At 42.4% G+C, this 21241-nt stretch overlaps 1 protein-coding gene across 3 annotated transcripts in view; it reads left to right on the top strand.

The window, feature by feature from the left end:
- ZNF385D (zinc finger protein 385D) overlaps positions 1-21241 on the top strand; it is a 696979-nt gene that overhangs the window by 421906 nt on the left and 253832 nt on the right. The window lies entirely within an intron of this gene.

Here is a 21241-nt window from a genome sequence, read left to right as displayed (position 1 = left end):
CTTTGCCAGGGGTTATAATGATGGAGGTAGTAAGCTTGTGTATTGGCAATGAATAAAATAGCAAGTGGTTATTGTTGATCATGAATATATTTTTGATACATGGAAAAGTTTGTAAAGATAACATGTCTTTTGGACAAAAGAACGTGTTGGCATCTTAATGCTATTTGAGGGGTGGGGAGTAGATGGTAATTTTGCTTAAAGTTTTCAGCCTCTTGCAACAATTTATTGTGCGAGTGCGATGAGGACTTCGCATGAACTAGAGCGCTGGCATAGTGTAGAAGTATGGTCAGAGGCCCTCCGTGTTGCACTGGATGATCGTGTGGCTATTGGTGAAGTGTTCGCCGAGCTAGCTGATGTTATTCACTGTCCGCTAGCCCAGCCGACTTGTGAAGCAGGGTGATTCGCAGGGCAGCTAGTTTCTCTGTGCAATGCAAGTTTTTAATAGTACCAATTGAAATGTGATGTCCTACTTCGAGTGAAATGATACTCTTTTAAAAGCAAGGCTAAAGTTGCCCTGTGTGTCATGAGCGTGGTTCGGTCTTACCATAATTCCGGCCTGAGATACGTTTTTTCTATTCCCGGAGGGAATCGTGTGGATTCAGGAATGCCCTGGCTTTCAGGTTACGTGAGGCAGCCCCTTTTTCAAGGTGATAGAGATCAGAGCTCGGAGAGCCCACCTGTCTCTAATGAAATGTGGGGTGCAAGAGCTAGGACAAGAGACATTGAGCAATGCGACCCAGGCATGTGAAGATTCCATAGCACTCAAATGTTTGCAAATCCCTAAGCCGGTGCTGACATGTACATACGCGTGTGTGTGTTTATGTGTATATTTATGTGTGTGCCCAACATCTTAGCTATTTCAGGTCATTTGTCAGAAGCATGCTTTTACTTTGCCTATTACTGTCCCTTCATTTTTGAAGTGCAAATGATTTACCAAGTCAGGGAGAACAGGGACAAAGGGGAACCGGACTGCATTCTTGAGCTTTTCTGGTGATTGGTGGGGATGGGGTAGAGGTGTCAGAATTCTTTTATCTGTGTCCTGAGCAGGGAGTGAGGAAGATCATGATGCTGTAACATGGGGCGAATTGATTTTCAGGCGGGATATTTACTTCTCTTATAAATAACCTAGTTTGTCATTGTTGTACAACCCCCACCCCAATGTAACTATAGAATCATTGCCTGAGCAGACTGCCTCAGCTTCTCTGCCTCTGTTATATGCCTCCTTACCCTCAGGGACTGGGCAGCTGGGCTCTGTCCTTAGTCAGGTGGAGTCAGTTGTTTTATGCAAGTTGGTAGAATATTTCCAGTTCTCGAGAACAGCTCGCGTTTGGAGTGTGCTGTCTCAGACTTACATGACTAATGGACTCTTTTAATGGCTTAAGCCTCTCTCTTATCTCCGACTGAGATTTCAGTGCAGTGTTTTCAATAATTGTTCATTCGCACTTACTGCGCAGTGATTTAAGAGTTTGCTGTTCAGTCACCCTGGATACCTTTGTTACTTATTCTATCGATCTTGCTTTGCATTCATTACTTAGAGTTAAGAGTCAGGTTCACATGGGAGACAGAAGCAAGGAAAATCCCAGTCAGCAACCTGATTGGGATTTACTGTAAATGCAAGGGAGAATAATAAATGCTTATGAAGGTAACCTCTCCACCCCCATAAATATTTTACCCAGTTAAAAATTACATGTGCCAAGGATGAAGAGCCATTAAAAATGCATCGAGAAATAAAAGCAAGGCAGTTAGGAGATTTTACCCCAGATTAAGGAAGAGCAGCCATGGGTGATTGTCAGTACAACAGACCAGAGCCACCGGATTACAGCTTGGTTAAAAGGAGTGTGGAGGTATGAAGGGCAGGCTCCTTGCTTGAGTGCACCCCGGTTATGTATCTCAGAGTCTGGCAGAAGCTTGTAACCGTGTCCTGTCTCCAGCTCTAAGCACCGTATGTCTGAGTCATCTCCCCCTTTCCATCTGGCCCAACACATTTCTCCACTGTTGGTGCTGTGAGTCCTTACCACTGGTCATATCCACCTCACAAATTGCCCATGGTTGGCCAGAGAGGTGCCATGTCCAAATCCTCTGCCATCAGGAGAGAAAATGGAAGGCTGATTGCACTGAGGAAATCTATGTGGCTGAAAACTAGGGTGTTATCAGACCCCAAGTGAACCCCACGAAGAAACGAGAAAAGAAAAGATACTCCTTCAACAAGTGCAGGGGAACTGGGAGACAGACGTTAGCGCTCACTCTAAATGCTACTATTCATGGCATCATAAGTAAAGCTGGAGAAAGGGGCGAGCAACATTTAGAAAGTGTGACTGAGCTCTTCAAGTTCAGCTCGGTGTTAATTGTGGACCAGCCGCCTGCCTGGAAACGCCCAAGAAAAATAGGAAAAAATACTCAGTGGTGTGCCTATCATCACAAGAAATGCGTAATTGGGGAAGCTTTTAATACAACAGCTAGAACAGATTTAGTAGGAAAATTCTGGACCAGAAACCTATTCCCCTGCCTATAATAAACACGGTTGTACATTGTCATCAGAAGGACTTCTGTTTGTCCCTGGGATGTGTAGAACATTCTTAACTCAGCATTTGCACTTTGGGTTTTGGCTAACCCATCAAGTTTCACCTCTAAAACAGTGTGTTGGGAAAACAGTGAAGTGGCAAGGTTATGAGGAAGGAAATGAGCAGAAACCAGCAGGCAGCAGAAAAAAACCCCACAAACATTCCTCTTTTTTGGTGTTTTCAGTGGAAACATTTAACTTGTCCTAATTAGTTTGTACTTAGTGACCTGTTATGGGGAATTAGGCCCACTAGAGTCTTCTAAACACTCCCGAGGTGTTTCTGTCTTCCCACGGTTCCCAGGGACAGAATAATTCAGGAAGAAATTTTTTAGTCCAGGTTTCCCCTTTTTAAAGTTTGAAGTCATTACCATTATGTTTTATGAATGTAAAAAATGTGCAGTAAATTACTACACATCTGGGGTGCAGAAGGTGACAGGTGAATACTGTTGGAAAGGATTATATGCAGGAACCTGAAATCTACAAGAGTTAAAAAATAATAAATATTTTCCCGTCAAGACTGTTCTCTCTTAAATTCATATGAAGTTCTTATTTTAAGGAACCAAATTCTATATTTGATCAGTATGCCAGTAATATGGATTCCCTATTCATTTACACCCTTAAGTTTTGAGCTAAAATTTACCTTTTTTTTTTTTTTAAGAACCTTCTTAGTTGCTGTAATTATATGGAAATGAGATGGGTTTATTTAAGGGATAAGTTCCAAAATTCATGAGATAATGACAACTTGCAAAGTTACCCTTTTGTGGGTGGTATAATTGTTCCAGAAAAACAAATGAAAAATTTAAATTAGTGGTTTCTGACTTCCATTCCAGAAGATGTGGTCACAGCTGCTTTTGACTGAAACCTTCCTTGATAAGGCAAGATAGATGTGTTGGCTTATGAGTGTGTGTTTAACTGTGGGTTGTTGAATAGCACCGTGTTATATAAGTACTCAAATATTATTCCTCATTTCCATCTTTTGTGTATTCCTAAATCTGTTCATATCATTTGAAAGATAAAACATAAAGTATTGATTTAATGAGATGGAAATTAAACTATTTTTTTTTTTTTTAGCAGAGCTGGCTTTTAAGTTTAACAACCATTACATACATTAGAGGTTTTTAAAGTCAAGTCATAAGGATAATTTTGAAGGCTTTTCCTGCTTAACAAAGAGTGATGTTTGTATACGAAGGAACCTATTTCTATTTGACCTTAAGACAGAATAAGATGTTTCCATTTGTATTACACTATGAAAAACATGTCAAAAAAACAAGAAAGGTCATAGTCGCTGCCCTCTCTCTCTCTCTTTAAAGCAACCATTACATCTCATTTCCCACAAAGATTAGTTTTGCAACAGAATTTCACACATGATTGGTGGCATTAAGAGAAAATACAGCATAAGAAGTGGCTAGAAATATCAAAGCTTAAAGTGGTTGAGATCACGCTTGAACCAAATTGCTAGGGTTGAAAATAGGAAGACGCTTTGCTCTGTCACAGCGTTAAAATCGTTATGAAGCAGCTGGAAGTCGGCCTTCCTTGAACGTGAACTCCAGGTTTGCACAGCCTTGAAAATTGAGGGTATTGCCATGAGACTCTCTGGATTCCAAAACCTGAAATGCATATGATCCTCCATCAGAGCACTGAGTGGAATGCCTCGAACCCCTTCTCCTTATCAACCTTTTAGTTTTCTCTTTTTCACCCACTTGCGGTATCACATTTCTGTCAGTGGGGAGGAGAGAGAAAAGTAACCTGGCCAAGGTCAGGAGGAAAGGCAGAGGCAGTGTCAGGATTCGTGCTGTCTGCCCCAAAGCATCCTTGTGCCTGGTGGGAGATAGGAGGTTGGTCAGCCGAGTTCTTCACTGTCTGTATCCTGTGCTCAGCTCAGTGCCAGGCACATAGGCACTTAGAAAGATGTGTTGAATGTGCAAAACGGAAAGGGTGCTGGAGATCAGACAGCCAGGGAATCCACTTCCACAGCAGATCCTTTAAGGCTGATGTTCCCTATGAAAGCTGGTGTGTGTGCGCGTTGACTAGCGAAAACCTCCTTTTACTTGAGTAACATTCGCTGCCCTTTTAAAATCTGTAAAAGTAAGGACTAGACCTTAGAAGTCAGGTCTTACCATAAATGTAAGGAATTTCACCATATTTTTTCTGCTTCTGTTTACTTCTTACTTTTTTCTTCTTAGGGCTCTACCATATAAAAAGAGGGCCAAATCGTTTAGAATATTAAGACCAATGTACAAACATGTCTGAAGAATACCTAAAATCATCATATAAAATGGTAGATTATATCTCGTATCAATTCCCCTGATCACAACTTAAGTTTTCAGTTTCACCTGGTTTCAGTGAAGTTGTCCCAGATGTTGGCATAGCCAGGAGGCTGGAATAGGCAGGAAAACCTCCTGTGTATAAGTAGCCGAAAATGCCCAGGGAGGCCACCAGTTTCAAAGACTGCCGTTTGTTAAGGCCGAAGAAAATGGAGACGATTTTGACACTATTTGCAGGGCTTTTGTAAAATTGTTCTTCACCCTTAACCTTGTTCCTATTCATGCCTATTGCTGATGAGGGAAAGTGCTTGTGGCAGATTGCTCTGAGGATAAAAATGCAATAATAAATGTAAATGTACTTTAATAAGCATGATCGCTTACACTTTTATAGCAATGTGTATTTTTCAAAAAGGCATCAACATTCTGCGCTTTTTTTTAATGCTCACAATGACCCATTGCAGGAGGTAGACGAAATATAATTATCACTATTTTTAGGAGAGGAATCTGAGCCTGGGATGACTGAAAGAACTTTCTCAAGGTCACAAGGCTAGTACGTGTTAAAGCCAAGACTGGGTCAGTACTTCTGGCCTTCAGTGTCTTCACTCTTTGTAGCAGAGGGGGCTATCTTATGAAGGGCAGATGATCTGTAATCATGATGCCAGAAAAAATATTCTAGCTAAGAGGTCAAGAAATCTCAGACAAATGATTAGGATCTCAAATATATTTGTGTCTGACTTTGTGGCATTCTCATCGATCCGAGGTCTGAACATTTGTCATACGTTTATTTATTCTACCTTGATTTTTAAATCAAATAGTTAATTATAATCAGAAAAAACCCCCACACTAATTAGAAGGCACGAAGCTGCCTCAGGCGGGACTCAGGCTTTCTCCACTGCCTCAGTTTTTCCAAGGCAATGCCAGATATTGAGGCTTGTACTAATTATAGGTTATGCATTCCTGCTGGCTCACTATTTAATTCAATGCTTGTAAAAAAAAATATTAAGTCATTTGTGCTCCAAATGCTGATATCTACAGTGACACCATTGCCAGTGTTTTTTCAAGATGGAGTCCCAGCCTGGTCTTTATTCCACGACTGATAAAGAGGAAAAATGGCCTACATTAGAATTTTAGCTGTTCCACTTACTGGCTTTGTATCTTTGGGCAAGCCACCACACTTTTTTGACATCCAGACTTTTTTTGTAAAAGGAGAATAATGATAATATGTTTCCCACAGTTCTATTTTGAGGACTAAAATATACAAGGCATATAAAAGTGCCAAGCCCCAGGAAGTACATGTTAAGCCGTCAGTAAAATTTGATTCTTTCTTGCTTTTTCACTTCCTAGCCAACCAAATATACAAATGCATAAAAGTTGAAAAAAGTAATTATTTCTGTTGGGGCAACCAGAAAACAGGAACCATACCAACTAACTCACGAAGAAGGACTTTAATTCAGATAATTTGCTATATGAGTGATGGAAGAGCTGAGAAGCCAGATGAGGGACAAGGATGCAACCGAGATTAGCAGTAGCAAGAAGCTGGGAGCTGTAAGACAGATGAGGTGTCATCCTGGAGGCCAGGCCCAGGGCCTTGTGATGGGAGGAGTTGGAACCATGGCAGGCCTAAGACACTGAAGGATGGAGGGATTCAGCTTTATGCACACAGAGAGGCAGAGAAATACCCTGGCTTTTCCCTTTCACCTACCCTCCAATGAACTGCTTCTCTCCCCTCACTGGTGGAACCAAGCCAATGGCAACTGACAAGGCAGCCTGGGCAGCGCATCCCATAGGAATCACCTCCCAGGCCATCTAGAGAAAGTTCAAGAAACAGATCTCAGGGCAAACTGACCAATGACCTGGAAGGAGATCTTACACCTGGTTTAAGGAGCACTTTAAATGAGTCAGTGTCTCCGTATAAACATCTCAATAACCTGGAGAGGGGTTCTCTTGGGGGAGATACAGGTAAGAGGAAAAGGAGTAGAGCTGAAGAGCTTTCAGCAATGCCTCGCCAGTCCTCCCAGTTCAAGTGCCTACTCTGTCACTTTCTGGTAGCTTGACATTGGACAAGTGAGTGGTTCTCTCTCAGTGTCAACTATTCGCTTTGGACAATGGGTTTAAGAGTCTGTCTGACAGTGAGGGTCTTGAGAAGTCGAAGGCAAGCTTCATAATCTGCAAAGCGCCATAGGAAAGGGCCTTGTTATGAGGACATGAAAAACCAAGTGAATTGGAAGAGTGGATTTTGACAAAATAACAGCCATTTGGAGATAATATGTTCAGCTATGCAGCTTAGCATTCCAGCAGAGATTTCTAGTGCACCCGGGAAGGGAGGGAGCATTTGGTTACTTCCTCCAATAGCCCCTTGTGTTATGGGGTCAGATGTACCTTTGAGGCCACTTCTAATCTGTTCTTTGTCGCTATTCTATACTAAAGAAAGGGAAATTGCAGACGCAGAGGCTGTGGAGGGAGAGTGAGCTGGGCAGGAAACCCTCCACAAAGACTGTGTGGTCCATATTCCTCCCTCTGCAGCGCTCTAATGGGGATCGACACCTTGAAAGCTGCAGGAGTTTATTAATAGTCGTTTGGAAGGAGAGAGGGATTCGGTATCGATTTTTAGCCATCCTTCCTTGTGTTGCTGGACTTCTAAACAGTTCCCCCCTTCCTGTATGGAATGATTAGCATCCCTCTCAAAGCCTGCTCACGAAGCCCAGCGACAGCGCGTCACTGATGGTGCCCTTGTTTGGAGGCAAGGCTGCATTCACTCCTGGGCACCCTCACCCTGCCCTTGCACAACGTGGAGGGCACTGATTACCACCAGGGGTGTTAATTAGCTGCCCCGAGGAACGGCAGCTATAACCGAGAGGACCATGCGGATCCTTAGGAGTTACATCGTAAGGCAACTGTATCAGTTGGCAGTTGCATTAGAAGGCAGGTTCTTGTGTGTGTGTGTGTGGGGGGGGTTCCCTTTAAGAAATATGTTGTGTAAAATCCTAAACATGAATCTTCTGGTAAATTACTTATTTTTTTTTTCTTTTTTGGCACCACTGCCTGGTTTTTTCCTAACTTTAACATGCGTAATCAGTAAGACAATTAGAGCGAGAAACCCAAGGCATGGACTTTTACGGATCTCTTGGATTTTTCAGAGAATTTCTCAAGTCCCGTTGGTGGAGAGCAGTCCTGGCAACCTGGAAGATGGGCAATTTAAGCACTTTACAAAGTGCATCCTGTGCCCCAGGCGTTCTCAGCTTGCCCCCAGGCCACCCAGGCAGCAGGACCTGGGTTCCAACCTGGTCACTGTGAATTGGAAGCCTGTGTTCTTTCCTCCCCAACACGCGGTTTCCCCTTAGGGCAGTCAGTCCATGGCATGAAGTCCGGGCCTGATTACAATCTGCTTCTGCTGCCCACCCCGGTTTCTGGAGTGGAAGTTCCTAGCCAAGGGCTCCCCTTCTCTGTACTGTAGGGCTGGCACCAGAAGGAGATTTATGCTGCTCCAGTCGATTGAGGATCACAGTGCTATAGTTCTGGAAAAGATTTTTAGAACCTTTCTCACAATTTAATGTTGGTACAAGTCACTCGAGGATCATATTAATATGTAGCTCTTGAGTCAGTAGGTCTCCAGTGTGGCCTGGGATTCTGCCTTTCGGACAAGCTCCCAGGTGACCTTAGCGCTGCTTGCTGACCACACGTCAAGGAGTAAGGCTGTAGAGATTGTTTAGCTGAGGTCTGTGCACCGCTTTCTGCAGATATGGGAAATTAGGCCTCAGTGCCTCCAGTGGTTCTCAACCTTCTGGCCCTTTAAATACAGTTCCTCATGTGGTGACCCAACCATAAAATTCTTTTCGTTGCTACTTCATAACTGTAATGTTGCTTCTGTTATGAATCGGAATGTAAACATCTGATATGCAGGATGGTCTTAGGCGACCCCTGTGAAAGGGTCGTTCGACCACTGCCAAAGGTGTCGCGACCCATAGGTTGAGAACCGCTGGAAACTAAATTGCTCTATCTATAATCTGCAACATACTGAATGGTCTATGGTTAGAGTTCCGCTTACGGTGACAAACTATTCCATTTTGCCTGATACTGAGGGGCTTCCCAGGAAATGGGACTTTCGGTGCTGGAACGAAGGCAGCCTCATGCAGCCTGGGATGAACTGGTCTCGCTAGTTCCGATGGATCAAGTTTGAATCCTAGATTCAACACTGAAGACCAAGTTCCCCTTGGAGAAGTTGGGCAAGTAACTTGATTTCTTTGAGCCTCGGTTTCCCTAGCTGTGGACAGGAATAATAAATGCAACTTCCTAGGATAATTGCAAGGATTGAGTTAGAAGGCGTATACAAAATATCCCACACGCTGTCACAGTGGTCATTCACACCTAAATGTTGGCAGTGGCTCTTGCCATGAATTCAGAGACCTGACTCCGCATTCTTCTCCATGATTGAAAAGAAGAAATACCCCAAAGATCAAGTATAAGTGCTCATGGATCATCTTTATGGCACCATCACCGTACAGAGAGAGTAGCTTGTAAATCACCTCCTGCCCCGAGATATGATGGGTGAACCGGGGTGAAGTCATTCTCTGTACAGTTTGCCTACCCTGAATATCAATACTGATGGTGTTCTGTTTGCTGTGTAGGGAAAGAAAGACCTGGCTAAGACTTAGCCAGCTTGGGACATTTTGAATTGGCCCCTCGTGTTCCTGTCAGCCTTGTTTATCCATTAGCGTTTCTCCGAGCTCTGTAACAACTTATGAGGGCAGCTGAAGCTAATGACTGTGCCTTCCATCTCCCGACCTGTCATTGTGTTAACAATCGATATCCTTAAAGCAACGTGCACACAGACAAAGTAGCGCTATACTGAAGCCTCCACTAAATGTCCATGGGGTGGTAGGGAGGGGGACTAGAAAGACTTTTAACTCTCACACTTCCTAGCACAGAGCCTGGCACATGGACACTGGGGTCGTGAATGTTTATTGAGCAGCATGCCAAGCTATGGGCATCTTTCCTTGATGAACTTCCAATAGAGACCTGAGCTTCCACTTCCTCCTGCTCAATTGGCTGGTGTTGAGTGAATGTGCTGGCTGTGCCAGGCCTTACCTAGCAGAGCCAATTCACTCACCTCCTGTCAAATGCCGTCCGCTCATCAGAGCACTTCGTCTGCCAAATGTGCGACTTTTATGTGTGAAGCAAAGTGTTCCTTTTGTGTTTTTATTATGACTGGTAAGTAGGGCTGCTAGGAGCAGGAAATTATGCCACAGTGGGGGTTACTGGGCCTGAACGGCTGCTGACTAGCATTTTTGACAAGAAAACAAATGAACAGTGAAGCAGAAGCTACTTCTGCTCTCCTTGAGCATAAAATACAATTGCAGAGAGGGCCCAACACAATTGCACTTTTCTGAATGATGTCCGTTTCAGAGGCAAAATTGGGAGACTTCTGTCTCTCTTTCCCTCTTCTTTGCGATTGTCTTAGCCTGTGCCATCATTAAGCATATGAAGCCAGAGTCTCCACTTCACAGACAGGAAAATGGAGGTCCGGTGATTAGTAAAGGGATATATCTGGCTAGTACCAATACTCAGACTAAAAAGTAAGCCCTAGCTGGTTTGGCGCAGTGGATAGAGCGTTGGTCTGTGAACTGAAAGGTCCCAGGTTCGATTCATGCCCGGATTGTGGGCTCGATCCCCAGTGGAGGTTCTTGCAGGAGGCAGCCGGTCAATGATTCTCTCTCATCATGGATGTTTCTCTCCCTCTCTCTCCCTCTTCCTTCCTCTCTGAAATCAATAAAAATATATTTAAAAAAATTAAAACCAAGTCTTGATGGAGTGGTGTAAATTTGGCTGAATTGCCCCCCCTGAGCCTCAGCTTCCAAATCAGTAGATTGAACTAAGGGGAACTCACCCTATCTCCCAAGGCTTGAGCAGTGAGACTACAGTAAGCAGCCGAGCTGGGCCAGACCCCAGATGTGTGACCTTGACTAAAGGTTCTGAAAGCCAAAGCCCAGGAGGCTGTTCTCACTGTTGAAGTAGAGCAGCGGGGTTTTGAAGCAGGCAACTCATGCAAAAGGGAACCGACACACAAGCCAGACTCCTTTCCACTTGCACGCCAAGCAATCACCTGGTGGTGGGACCCGAGGCTGAGATCAGGGAAAGATTCCAGTTCCAACCCAGAAAAGCACAAGCGAAGCTAAATCTTATTCATGGAACATGCAGCACCAACACCAGTGCCAGAGACGCTCCCAAACCCTAACTTACACGTAATGCCGATCACATTGACAGCTGACTTCCCTGTGCTGGGCCATGTGCTGGGGCCTTTCCCCGTGTGCCTGGTTTCAGGACCCGTTCTTCCACTTGGATTTCCTTTCTCACTGAGTTCTACGTGGGCACAACGTACAATGTGCCCCATGTGGGGTGATCTTTTCTTACCTGATAATGATCACACTTCTTTTAGGTCCATGGGCGTGACCATGAAATCTTTCTATACTCTCAACAGAATACTTTCTATTTTTCAAAAAGATAATATATGTTCAGTTTGAAACATCAAATATTCTACATGGGTAAACAGTGAAAACCAAACCTCCTACTTGTAAGCTAGTGCAGTTTGTTGCATTTGAGAGACTAAATTCTGTGGAAGGCAGGGGAAGCAAGTGGGGGAAATGGCTGAAGATGGACAAGCGGCGCAGACTTGCAGTTATAAAATAAATAAGTCATAGAAATATAATGTGCACATGATGACTGTAGTTAACACTGACATATTGTATATTTGAGAGTTGCTAAGAGAGTATGTCTTAAAAGCTCTCCTCACAAGAAAAAAAAAATGAAACTATGTACGATGATGGATATACACTAAACTTACTGTGGTGATCATTTCTCAATATATACATATATCTAATTATTAAACTGTATACCTAAAACTTATACAGTATTATATATCAGCTAGAGGACTGGTGCACAGATTTGTGCACGGGTGGGGGGTCCCTTAGCCTGGCTGGTGATCGGGGGCAATCGGGGCCATCTTGCCCAGTCGGAGGAGAGGGACCTCTGGAGGTTGGCCAGCTGGCCAGAGGGAGGGACCCTGGGAGGTTGGCCGTCCACAGGAGATTGGCTGTGGGAGCGCACTGACCACCGGGAGGCAACTCCTGCATTGAGCATCTGCCCCCTGTTGGTCAGTGCATGTCATAGCAACAGGTTGACCAGTTGTTCAGTCGACTGGTTGTAACAGTCTCTTAGGCTTTTATATATATAGATTATATTTCAATAAATTTGGAAAAAATAAATTATAAGGAAGGGTGTATATATATACACACACACACACCCCCTTTCTTAGCACATCATATACCCTGCTTTGAATATTGCTTTATTTAGCATTTACTGGTGTTTATTATTATTTTTTTTACGGCTACATAGTATTCTAATGCCAGTACACATTTTTGATTTATTTTACTGGCCCCTTTAAAAGAAACATAAGTTCTTTCCATTATTTTACTAATAAAAAACAATGAATATCATTGTGCATACGTAATTCTTTGTGCACATGAACACACATATCCAAAGGATAAATCCTTAGACATGGAATTTATGGGGCAAAGGGTATTTTATTCTCATGGGTATTTCCAAAGTGCCCCATGGAAATTTTTTATTGATAAATTTCTGTCATTAAAAAGTAAAATAGTGGCTTTCAAACTGGTGACAATTTATGTGAAAACTTCCTGGCAGACTTCTCAGAGCCTGGCTTCTCAGAGTGGAACAAAGTGCAGACTGAAGCGGCTGGGCTGCTTGCTTTTTTGTCTTTGCTCGCCCCTCTCCACTCTGTTTCTCTGTTTCACTTTTATTGTGCTCATTCCATGTGGATATTAGTTTCAATATTCAAAAAAAAGCAATGGTGCTGTAAAATGGAAAGATTTCCTGTGCTTTAGAATGGGGATAACTACAACAGAAAGAATGCATCTTGTAAATGACATCATACCCTCCTGCCTCAAAACTAGAATGTTGATCCTTGAAAGATCTCTAAATCGGTTAGATCTAAAGCCAAATATGGTTGGCACTTTCATTTTCTTTTGCAGCCAGTGGGCATTAAAAGGTAAAAGCATATTTGCATAATTATGTATTTTAGTGTCTCTTCCTTCTATTCCTAAACCCATGACCTTTGGTTACTTTTTCAGCATTTCTATTTAGAACACATTAGGCTTAAGAATAAGCTGCAATGTCTATAGCATGTCTCTGTGGTAAAAATGCCACATTTATTAAAGAAAAAAATCCCCCAGTCATCATAATGGTCACCATTTATTGAGTTCTTTATAGACATCAACTCATTTTTTCCCCTAAAGGGATGAGATTATTTTAATGAACTAGATGTGATTCTCTATACTTTACAAAAGAGGAAAGATGTGACTGCAGGTTAAGTTTCTTGCCCAAGATCACATGGCTTGAACATGGTAGGCAAAGGATTCAAACCCAAGACCTTCTTATTGGACATCTTTGTGGGCCAAAATGTTGACACCATCTTTTGGTGTTTTCTGTCTAGCACACCAACTGCTCTTGGGCCACATCTGTGAATGTTTGATAGTAGGGGGCATTTATATAAGGTGGAAATTCTCACTTTCATAGTCCTTGCTGTTGAAGAGTCTGAAGGACAATCACAGCAATCCCTGCTAAGGTATAAATAGTACAAAGAGAGCCCTGCCTTACAGCAGGGGCTCTGAGGAGGGAGGGAGGCCAGTCATCTGTTCTCTCTTCTGTTGAAGAGATGGTCTCTCTTGATAACTGCTACCTCTTTGAACCATCTTAGCAGGCTCTAGTGCTTATAAAGCAGCAAAATTTATGTGAAGGAAATAGCAAATCACTGTGCTTTATAATATGCTAGTTAGGAATGCTGTGTAGAACTCACTGTCCAATGTCCTAATTTACATCCCTTCTGTTCACCGAGCCATTGAAAGTTCTCCCCCACCCCATTGAACATATACACCTGGTGTAATATGCAGTAAAAGAATTTCTTACCTAGTTGGTAGCTTAGGATCTCTTCTAACATCTGACATCCTTATATTTCCAGGTGAGAAAAAGGAAGATACTAGTTGAATTATTTAACCCCAATAAAGAATCCATATGAGTGGGAGAACTGGGCTGCCTAGAATTCAGATTTGTTGAATCCTTCCCAGGACCATTTGCCCTCCTTGGGATGCAAGAGGGATATTCATTGGCTCAGTCTTTCTTCACAACAAATCTAAGAGCTAAGTATCATTCTTCCCATTTTATAGGTGAGAAAAACTGACATTATGTTACTTCCCCAAGGTTATACTGAGAGTGTGTGGGAGCCAGGGATTGGATTCAGGCTCATACGCTGTCTATCCCTCCTCTTTGCCTCCTGGATTCAAGGTTACGGGCTGCCATCATGTGCCTTAGGGTTACTAGTAAAAGTGGGCGGATCCCTGTACTTCTCAGGGTCTAAATGAATTCCAAGATTTCTCCCAGCCCTAAAAGTCACTAATCCTGCAATAGCTGTGGGGATAAAAGAGTGGAAATCATTGGAGCAATAAATCACTGCAGCCAACTTGAGTCCCAAAAGCATGATCCAGTCTCCCTCATACCATTCCTCACTGTCAGCAGTGTGCATCCTTTATCTCTCATGTGAACTGCTATAATTGTCTCTAACAAATTTCCTGATTTTATTCTCTCATGCTTCCAACTCAGCCAGCACTTTGCCATCCCAAAGCATAGCTACAGACATGATACCCACCTGCCAACACACACACACACACACACACACACACACACACACACACACTCACACACACACGCCTCCAGGGGCCCTCATTTTCTGATACAGAGCTTCCAAACTCCTTCAGGTGGTGATTGCCATCCAGGCTCTGGCTTCAGTTCACCTTGCAGTTTTATTTTTACAAAAATCCCCTTATTTTACCTTAAGCTCTGCAACACCGCTCCCTGTTTCTTCACACTTCTGAAACTTTGTGTCACATTGTCCTTCTAACCTGATACGTAGCCTGTTTCGACCTCCGTGTCTCCAAACAACTAAGCATTCATTATTTCTCACTCTTACTTTTTTTGTCTCTCCTTTCAGTGTTTTACGTAAAAACCCAATCTTATGAATTCTTCAAGAAAGTCCACTGCAAAAGCCCCCTCTTTAAAAGGAAGACCATCTAATTCTTTATAAAAGAAATAAACACCTCTTATCTGAATTGCCATGTATAGTATTGTCAAAACCTGTCTCAGAAAAAAAACTTGGAGTGTTTAAAAAGTTCTCTGTATTTTCCACTCTCAGTTTACTGAGCCAGAATCTCCAAGGATGGAGCCCAGGAATTAGTATTTTCAACCCCCGCCCTCCCGCCTCAACTCCAAATTTAATATCTCAAGATTCTCATCTAGCTCTCCATAAATAAACCTATAAATGTAATGCTATCACACTTAAGGAACTAACAGCGAGCTAGACAGAATTATTCTACAATATATCTGAAAGAAGCATAAGCAAATTCTCCAGGAAATTATGACGAGGGAGTGTTCTGACAGGAGAGACTTATCCTAAATCAGATCATAAAACCATAATAATTAAATAATTTTGTCCTGACTGATAGGTAATAAAAAGAAGATTAGAATATCTAGCAGTAAACGTTAATATTTATGTATATAGGGATCTGGGCTATGATAAAAATGACATTTCAGTTCATTGTTGGAACCAGGAAATCTTAAATGATTTAGGTACCGCTGGATAAACAATTAGACAAATAAATATAGTATATTTCTATTTCACTTCTTACACCAAAATGAATTCTAGATTGAACACAGATTCGTACATAAAAACTGACGCCATAAATTTATAGGAGGAACCCGGGTGAATAAATTTATACTCTTACAATGGAAAAGGCCTTTGTAATCAGGATACAAACCCCAAACTATAAAGGGGACAAATAATAAATCTAACTGCATAAAATTATTAACTTGTGTTAGGGAAAAATTAATTCAAAAAGTAAGCTGAAAAAGAAAAAATGTATCTGAAATTTGAAAAATAGTATTTAAACAGCAATGTCAGAGAAATGGCTAATTTCTTTAATTAATAAAGAGCTCATAAGAACCAGTAAGAAAAGACAAACTGCTCAAAAGAAAAAATGAAGAATACAAGCAAACACATTACAAATAAAGACATATTTTGCCAGTTAAAATATAAAAATATACTAATTTCACTCACAATTAACACAATATAAATGAAATAATGGAACTATCCTATCTAATAATAGATAAACAGGGTAATTGACCATACCTTTGCTACGCTTCCCATTGGCTAATCAGTGAGATATGCAAATTAACCGCCAACAAAGATGGCGGTTAATTTGCATATGTAGGGTGAAGCGGCTGAGCAAAGACTGAAGGCAGCTCCGGCAGAGCAGCGAAGGCTTTGAAGGCGGCTCTGGCCAGAGCTAAGGCCTGGGTCCCCGGTGCGGTGCAGGCAGCCAGGGGAAGGGAAGGCCTATTGCACGAATCTTTTATAAAGTTTCTTAATTTAGCAGATTGATATGTAAAAGTTGGACAAAATTTTAAGAGTTGGGCATGGGAGAGACCACTCATATACAGTCGTGTGTGAGAGAATAAATTTTTGCAAACTCTACACAGGTGATTTGATAATATTTATATATGCATATTTTATAGCAAGTACTTCTTACCCTAGAAAGCTTGTTACTAGGAACATACTGTATATTCCCCAAAAGGTCATGCATATGTAAGGATGTTAAATGTGGGGTTGCTTTTTAAAACCTGAACTAGAAACAACAAAAGTGGAACATCAGTAGGAGACACATTAGATAAAATTATGGTACATTCAAAATGTTTGAATAGTATGCACCCATGAGAAAATAAGCGTGTCTTTATGATGAGGGGAAAAAAATAGAATGCAACAGCAGTAAAAGCAAGGCTCAGAAGGATAAAAAGGATTCCCAAAAGAAATCCCCTTGGGAATAAACATTTAAGAAGGGTTTTTGATTGCTATGCTGATATATCCCTTTCCAAAAAGAAACATAAGAAATTGTTAGCAGTTATTAGAGTTGGGCGGGACTTATGCTTTTTAGGTCATTCTGTGCAGAAGCGATGGATGCTCCACTAGGCCAGGTCCATGTCTGTTTCGCTCAGTGCTCGGTGCCCAGCATGGCAGAGTGCCTGGCACATCACAGGTGCTCAGTCACTGTAAGTGGAATCTGGCACTGGAATATGAGTCCCTTTTTTTGTTCTCTTGTTTATATGACTCTGCATTAACACAGATAAGAAATAGATTAGTTGAAAATGATTATGCAATATAAGTAATAGCTTCCCAGGTGGTTCTGACGCCCAGCCAGAATTGGAGAGCACTGTTGGTGCACCACCTTTTTGTCTTTGGGGAAGTGCCTTGTTCAGAAAGCAGGACATATGTCTATAGCCAGGCATCATCGATCTCTGTGAGACACGGTTTAGGTCCCCGGTGTTGTTGTCAGGTTGCCTGGCTTTAGTCCCACTTCTTATGGCAATCAGCTGAGTGACCCTGGGCATATCCCCTGACATTTGCCATCTGTGTCTCAGTTTCCTCACAGGGTTTTTCTTGAGTGAGATATGCATAATAAAATTGTCTCAGTGTGAGATGGTAGCCGTTTGTTATCTAGCACGAAGTGATCTAGTCATCAGCGAATACTGAATGAATGGAGAATGGATCCACGGACGAATGAAGTCCATGCGCTATAATGGGAGGCCTGAGGCAGCCAGTTTTCTGCATCTCATAGCTTTGGAGAGATTTTTAATAGAAAATCCCCTGGTGATTTATACCAAACTGGATACACAGATATCCCCTTCAATCTACAAGGAGATCCTTCTCTCCATTTCTTGTTTCTTAGCCATGTCACTGACTATTGTAGGTCTGTTTCCTAGTAGGTATTCTGAGTGGTGTCATCCCTCGGGTTATTAAAGCATTTCCTCTTTATTGCCCTGGCTTCCTGCATTGCTGCTGTATTTTTTAAGCCTTCCTTGTTTTCATTTTGTGCCAGGTTTCCCACTTAGCCTGTTGACAGCCCAATCCAGGACTGGATCCTGAGATCCTGGCAAAGCACTGGCAGTGCCAACGACCTTATCTTTAAAGTACTTAGTGAGGAGAGAGAGAGAAGCCTCCATCCCACCAGAGTCCCTCAGAGCTAGCGAGATTGCCAAGGTCCTTGAGTCACACCATCTTCCTCTGCTTGTGGAATGAACAATTTTATCTTCAAAGACAGCAGTGGAAGGTAATCCTTTTTCACTGCTGGTTATAAAATAGCATTGCCACTTCTTAACATGTTTTTACTAAAAAGCTTGAATGAAGACATTTTAGCGAAGGTCTAGCAAACTAGTCTCTAAATAAATATGCCTCAATGAGCAATTCGTTTTTAGGGTTTTAATGCTTTTAAATTCTCATTGTTTATAAATTTTTATACCTCCAGGCATAGCAGACTTAAATACCGATAACTTTGCTTTTTTTTTTTTGCCACCAGTGAAACCAGAACGGTTGGAGAAGTACCTCCTGTTCACCCTCACTGAATTATTAGCGGAGAGAGCAGCTCAGCGTGGAATGAAATAGTTTCTATTTCTACACTCAGAACGGAGACAGTATAGAGCAGTAGTTGGGAGCATGAAGGTGTCCAGCCATTTTATTAGTAGCTTCCTCACATATATGCTGAGTTCTGCCATGTCCCAGGCACAGTTCTAGACACTAGAGGTACATCAGTGAGCAAAACGAAGATACTCGCTCTTGAAGAACCTACATCTTCATGGGAAGAGGCAGATATTAACCAACAAACATGATTAATAAACCAATATGTTAGAATATAAGAGGCGCTATGGATGGGAAATACAGTTCAGGAATGATGTGCAAACCACTGGAGGGATGGGTAGCTGGCTGGAGGGGGCCTCCTCATGAAGGTCAGCCAAGATGTGAATGGGTTGGATCCCTCCTCTGCCACTAACCAGCTGGGTAAGTCAGGCAGGACTTCTGACCGCAGTTTTCTCACCTGTGAAGTGGGAAAAATATGTAACCAGTGCTATGGTGGGAATTAAATGGGCAAACCTCGGTAATGGACCTGACCTACAGTAGCTCCTCGGCAAGCTGTGTGGTTTTTGTCGCTTGTTTTATTTCATGTCCTGAGGTCTTAACTTTTGTTTTAAAGGCGTAAATCATTTTTAAATAAATATATTTTTTAAGTGGACATATGTCATGAGGTGGTGTCACACAGGTCTTGAGAGTCTATGACCTGGGAAAAGCTTGGCTTTGTTTTTTGTTCTGTTTATTTTTTGTTTTGTTTTGCTGTTCACTGATACTGGGAAAGAAATTGCCACCATACTGGTTGGGTGGAAATCTGAGCTTTTCTTCCTTTTACTGTTTATATTGGGGAAACCACCTGGGTCCTAACCTGAACAGGCTTGATGTGAGGCATCAAGACCAGAAGGCAGCACCTTGCTGGGTAGGCAGAGGGTGAGCCAGGACTGCACCGCCTTGGGAAGCTAACCAAGAAAGCCAGGTTAGAGACCTACTGTCCAAAAGGTGTGCAAGATCACAAAGGTACGTGATGGCAGAGGAAGAGAGGGGAATCTGGCGAGTGAGACCAATGACACTGTAGATTTGGAGGCAATTAGCATTACTTGCAAGTTTTAGGACCTTCGTTCAGTTTAGCAGACTTTGAAATGGGTTTGAAACTGGGGAAAAAGGATCTGCTCTCTTTGGTATGGGTACTGGCAAAGGAATTTAGGTCCCATCAGGGGACAGGGGACAAAAGGAGTTTGAAGCATGAGGCATGGAACCCTAATGGGCCCCAGGAGGTGGGGGTGGGATGAGGAAAATCAAAGCCGCATCTCACACATCACTGTGGCCTCCTTAGCCAGGAGCAGGACAGAATTCTCAGTTCCTCCAGCAGGAGGGACCCAGGCTCCTGAAAATTCAGAGTTAGGGTTAGGGCATTTCCTAATGCAGAGGAACAGAAAAGGCAAGACAAACAGAGAAGGCCTAAGCGCCAGACAGCAGCAAGCATTGTTTTGCAAAGGTAAAGGGGAGAGGGAGAGAGAGGAAGAGGGCTGCATACACATATCATACAAAATATCTATTGTACACACACGACGGTGTCTAAGGAAAGGTTTTATCCAGAGCTGCTTGCTGGTTTGTGCAGTCACAGGGGAGGGAACTACCATGTCTGCAACAAACAGCGACTTATATTACTTGTCCCCTTTGGAAACCAGGCGCCACCCCTGCTGTCCTATTTGCTTGCACATATCTCTGGAACATAGGACGCTATTATAGTTCAGACATGAAATGCCAGGCTGAGCTTTGGATCCTCGGCTGATCTTTGTAAAATGCAGTTGACAGGCTTTTTGTATTTATAAACACGTCTTTTCCATAGAGTGTAACATTGCACTTGCATCACTTAAAATAGTCTGAATTAATATTATTATTATTGCTAAGGGATTTAAGAATCAAAAGCATTTTACATAAATTAGGTACTCCCCAAAATAGGATGTTCTTGTCCTTATTTTTGTTATAAAACCTCAAAGAAGCTCAAAGCACAAGGAAATTATTTCTTCATATCTAATGAGAGGGATTTTTCTATATCTATGGAGTCTTTTTTTTTAGGATACGTCAACTTTTGGTACTCTCTTCTCTGGGTTATTTCTTTTTATAACCATGGGAAGGATGTTTTAGCCTGTCCGAAGGATTTCACTTTTTTCCCCCAATGCAGTGAAATATGCAGTCTTGTTCAGGTCTCACCCATCATGCTTCAGCTCTCTGCCTGAAGGTGGAAATCTTAAATTCTTTTATTGATCCTTAGTGTTGGATCCGGCAGAGTAAGGACCAACACCTGCTGAGATCTTGTAGGGGACTTCTAGGCAACCATTCCAGCAACGGAGAAGGAGAGGTGGACGCTACCCTTTCCAGGACTGTAGACTATATATAGCGTTGTATTTATGTTTGAACTCACCTCATTAGAGACAATTCCATTACAATTTCCTCATGATAATGAGCGATACCTTAAAAATGAAGAGAAGGACTTCTCAGCAAAGCATGTCATTCAGCATATGGGCATATGCTATTCATGCCCCCTCCATGGTGAAGTTCATCTTACAGGAAAAAAGTACAAATAATTGCATGGTTGCCATCTGGGATCGTTTGCTTCACCATCTGGAAGTCTTCCTGAAGCTATCCTCTTTCTTCCTCACCAACTGCCCCCATAGAGAAGGTCTTCACATTAGATATCCTGGGGCACACATATTGTTAATATTTGTGATCGGAAATATGTTGCTTTTGCAGTAGCTTTACAGCATGAAAGGGACCTTGATGATTTCTTCAGGTCGGTGTTTTCAAACTGGAGTGCACAGTAGAGTAGCCAGAGGACTTGTGAAACGCAGATTGCTGGACTTCGCTCCCACAGCGTCTGATTCAGGAGGTCTGAGG

This window comes from Myotis nattereri, assembly GCF_964212035.1.
Source record: "Myotis nattereri genome assembly, chromosome: 14".
NCBI lineage: Eukaryota > Metazoa > Chordata > Mammalia > Chiroptera > Vespertilionidae > Myotis > Myotis nattereri.
This window is presented reverse-complemented; position numbering and strand designations above follow the sequence as displayed.